This window comes from Macrobrachium rosenbergii, chromosome 49 (genome assembly GCF_040412425.1).
Source record: "Macrobrachium rosenbergii isolate ZJJX-2024 chromosome 49, ASM4041242v1, whole genome shotgun sequence".
NCBI lineage: Eukaryota > Metazoa > Arthropoda > Malacostraca > Decapoda > Palaemonidae > Macrobrachium > Macrobrachium rosenbergii.
Window position 1 is genome coordinate 45,058,606 of NC_089789.1, and position 5,000 is coordinate 45,063,605.

The 5,000-nt window shown below is 35.0% G+C and overlaps 1 long non-coding RNA gene across 3 annotated transcripts in view; it reads left to right on the top strand.

Moving 5' to 3' along the window:
- The window catches only part of LOC136832452 (uncharacterized), a 175,433-nt gene that overhangs the window by 27,125 nt on the left and 143,308 nt on the right, over positions 1-5,000 (top strand). For all 3 annotated transcript variants that reach the window (XR_010851219.1, XR_010851217.1, XR_010851218.1), the window contains 2 exons: positions 3,772-3,960; positions 4,133-4,273. This is a non-coding gene — a long non-coding RNA (uncharacterized lncRNA). The remainder of the gene's footprint in view (positions 1-3,771; positions 3,961-4,132; positions 4,274-5,000) is intronic.

The following is a 5,000-nucleotide window of genomic DNA, read 5'->3' on the forward strand; positions in this document are numbered from 1 at the left end:
TAGGCCACCACCGGGCCGTGGTTAAAGTTTCATGGGACGCGGCTCATAGAGCATTATACCCAGACCACCGAAAGATAGATCTATTTTCGGTGGCCTTGATTGTACGCTGTAGCGGCTGTACAGAAAACTCGACTGCGCCGAAGAAACTTCGACGCATTTTGTTACTTATAATTGAACACGAGCTAGTAGCATTTTTCTGTATCGGAGATTTCAAGCACAAGAAAATTCGGATATTTTAACCCCTTCTTTTGTTGCTATTTCCGAGACAAAATACTTGTTTTGCAATACATCAAAGAAAAAAGGCGATTAATCAGTTGCCGGTGGCATCAGGTAGCTATGGTAAGGTACGAAATCAATTGAGAGGTATCATGTGGACCTTTGGACTCGTTTCTACCAACAAGAACAGCTACGATGTGACAGTAAAATGAATGAACAATGTTCTGTCACACAGTATATTTGGAACAGAACTATGGTGTAAGATGAAGGATAATTGAACATCCCATTCACTTCCATAGTACATAATCATTTGCATTATACCGTATTCCTTGAGTGAGCTGATGTTTAATCACCCAGAGAGAAGGATTCCTCATCAGTGAAATGCTAAAGCCCATTAAGGCAAAATTTCTTAGCTTTACCAGCCCCAGCGTCGTCAAAATTTAAGGCGATGTCTTCGTCATAAGAGCAAAAACTTGGCTAGGTTGAGCTTGTATCTTAATGACGTGTCTCGTCGTTTATGGAGCCAGCGACAGCTGTCATTAACACCCTGATATATTCCAAACTGCCTCCATTAAGTGGGCCGTATAACCAAAGAACTGTTCTCAGCTCATTACTCCGCTGTGCGTTGATGGTACACCAAGAGTCACTCGAAAGCTGAAATGGTGCTGTCGACAGATTGTTGAGAAGTTGTGGTTTAAATCTCCTTTGTTGTATAGTGTATATGTATGTATATAATATATATGTATATGCATATATATACTGTATGTTATATATATATATATATATGTATACTGTATATGTATATACAGTATATATATGTATATATATAATTATATAAATACATGTGTATCTGTATGCATGTATGAAGCCCTGACTCACATTAACAAGAGATACTGAACTTTTACAATTTACATTTCTTCATCACTTCTTATTGAATTCTTTCCATTCGCCCATCACGAAGAAACTAGAGCCATGAACCCCATTTTTTTCTCTCTTCGATCTCACTACTACCCAGATAGCAGTTTGGTTACAGTTTTCAATAATTAGAGCAGCATTATTCTTTCACACAACAGCCTAACAGTCCTTCCTCTGTAGTGGCATTTCGAGTTTTGAGAGATTCCCTGTATGAGCCAATGTTTTTTGCCACGCAAATTCAACGCCCACGTTGGGAAGTATGGATTTCCTGCCATACACTGTTATCCCTCCAACATTTTACCAGCTCCAATTGTAGGCCTGGAGCACGAGAGAGCATATGGGGTTGGTGGACAAATGGTGATAAATGGTCCATCGTCAGTTCTCTGTGCTCGCGTTGCTACCAGTTGTGATGAAGTCAGAGTATTGATTTGAATGTTAATGATAATTACCTTTGGATAAGTTGGTTTATTTATTTATTCAGAACAATATCCTTAAGGTTTACCTTTTTGTAAATCTAAATCTCCATTCTTTGTCTGAAATGTTACACTATACAAACATCGTAATGGCTGAATTTTTAATCTTACGTGTACAAATTAATTAAATACTGTGATTGACCTTCTAACAATTCGATTTATTCATTTATTCAAAACAACATCCTTGACATTAATGTTATTCTAAATATCATTCTCCATTCTTAATGTATGAAATGTTACGCTAAACTAGTTTTAATTTTAGATGTAAAGAATAAAAATAATTATTTTAACTTGTTTTACAGACTGAGGTTCTATAAAATCAATCAACACTGGGTTTAGTTAGTATTTGGATAGGTCTGGATGTTAATATATTCTTTACCGTGGTCGTCTCTGATGAAAACACAATTAGATTTGTCCAGTAGCTGGAAGACTAATCACTGATAGAAAAATGCGACACTAGTATATATAACTATGGTGGTCTCCTAGCCAATAAAGTTAGGCAGCGTCTGGTATGGTCAGTACCACACGGTATTGGACATCTGTCGGGTAAGGCCATGAAACTAGACAGCCTCATATGTACGTTCAGTGATGTAGAACTTCAAAAGGATCCCTGTCAGCCCAAGAATACGACAGAGTTTGTAACGAACACCCAAAACCCATACGTTTTGACTGACATTATTATTATTATTATTATTATTATTATTTATTATTATTATTATTATTATTATTATTATTATTATTATTATTATTATTATTATTCAGAAAGTGAACCCTATCCATATGAAACAAGCCTGAAAAAGGGGCCATTGGCTTGAAATCCAAGCTTCCAAAGAATATGATGGGGTTCATTAGAAAAAAGGAATAGAAGTTAATAGGGAATACAGAAAAATCTAGATTTTTTAGAAAATTAATTAATAAATAAACATATATATATATATAAATATAAAAATTACATTTTTTAGATTATCAAAATACAGCCTGGGGTTGGCTCACAGCCATGGAATTTTCCTGGAAAAAAAAAAACTCCAGTGCCCAATACCAGCTGTGGGTATTGTAAAATCCTCCGCACTGCGAGTATTTTGCATCGAAACCGAGAGCCGAGTCGGAGGGAAAAGGGTGGGTTCAAGTGGCAATATTGTACAGCTGGGAAGGGAAAAAGAAAACAGACTGAACGTTGCCGTTTTTTTTTTTTCTGGGTGGACGTTTCAAGAGAGTAAACGTTTAAAAGATAAATACAAATTGGTATACGTTGAAATTGGTGAATTCATTATGTAAACACCAAGGAGGAGTGTTCGAAAGTCTTTGCTATTATTTCCCGTAAATAAATTTATTTATTTAATTGTGGATTTTTATTATGCGACAGTCTCCATGAGGAAATTGGGCAACTGGAACCTTTAAAGTGCAAGCGAAGATGAAGTGCATTATTAACCTAAAACAATTCTCGTTTTATTTTTAAGAATTTCTGTACATTTTCATCAATTTGTTCTTACATCCATTAATTTATTTTTTCTCTCCTGTTAACTGTTCCCTTCTTTTTCTATTTCCTATTACCTTCTGTTACTTTTCTCCAATGAAGACCGTATTCTTTGGAAGCTTGAATTCCAAGTCAGTGGCCCCTGTCGGCTTGTTCCGTATGAATAGGGTTCATCTTCTGAATAATAATAATAATAATAATAATAATAATAATAATAATAATAATAATAATTCTAATAATATTAATAATAATTCAGCTAATAATTTTGTAGACTTTTCTGTTACCTTATTGCGGACTTCTCTTCAGTGGAGGTGCGTGCTAACAGCTCGCCTATATTTGTCATTTCATGGGGAAAAGTCAAAATCTGATTTGCTTCTTTATATATTCTATACAGTTAGTTATATACAATTGTTAACGCGTTTCGACGGCTTTTCCCCATGAAATGACAAATATAGAGCTGTTGCACGCACCTCCACTGAAGAGAAGTCCGCAATAAAAAATAGAAAAAGTCCTCAAAAATAAATGCAGCTGAAGCAGCAATAATATTCAATAGAACCTGTTTAAAAGAGGGTCTCTGCCGTAATTATAAGAATTAATTTAATAATAATAATAATAATAATAATAATAATGTAGTTGGTGTTACCTTAACTGATAATCGACATTCAAAGTAATCATTTTACTTATGATTTTCAGGATCTCACTACAGCTGAGTGCCATTAGTAACTCGTCACGTCTGCTGAGAGCAGGATTAATTCTCATTAAAAGATCCTACAAAATTGACGGACGAAGGCATCGGCGTTCAAGCGTCTCGCCGTAACTGAGAATTATTTATCAGATGAAGACCTCCATGAATGCTATATGCCGAATAGTCTTCTACAGAAGGTATCTATCTATTCATCTTAAATATATACATATATATGTACACACATACATATATCTATATATATATATATATATATATATATATATATATATATATATATATATATATATATATATAAATGTATGTATATATACATATATATATATCATTCTCCACGTCTATTCATTGCAGGATGTTACTTCAGATTGTGAAACCTGTTAGTGGTTTAGTAAAACCCTTAGGATGAGGATGCAAGTCCTACCCAATCTCCAGCCACACTTGACCCACCGTAGCCCACTTACTACCAGCCACTAGACACACACGTATACAAAGGTATGTCTGCATGGACGTATTTGTGACTTCTTAATGCTGTTCATTCTTTCTTCAAGTAGAATAAATTCCATAAGTCCATTTATAATATCATTTATTTCGTTTTTTTTTTTGGGGGGGGACTCTATTTCAGTCATCCTATTCGACTTGGTGGTATTTATATTGTGGGGTTCCAGGTGGCTTCCTTCCTCCTTAGGAGTCCATCACTTTTCCCACTATTTGCGTTGTTTCTAACACCGCGCTCTTCTGCATGAGTCCTGGAGCTACTTCGGCTTCTAGTTTATCCAGGTTCCTTTTCAGGGATCTTGGGATTTTGCCTAGTGCTCCTATGATTATGGGTACAATTTCCACTGGCATATCCCGTATCCTTCTTATTCCGATTTTCAGGTCTTGATCCTTTTCAAATTCTCCTATTTCCATCTCATCTACTCTGGTGTCCCGTGGTAATGCGACATCAGTGAGTGATGCTTTCTTGATTTCGTCAATCAGAGTCAAGTCTGGTCTAGTGGCACGTATCACCCTATCTGCTCTGATACCATAGTCGCAGAGGATCTTTGCCTGATCGTTTCCTATCACTCCCTCAGGTTGGTGTTCGTACCACTAATTATTGCAAGCTAGTTGGTGTTTATTATTATTATTATTATTATTATTATTTATTATTATTATTATTATTATTATTATTATTATTATTATTATTATTATTATTGTTATTATTATTCAGAAGATGAAA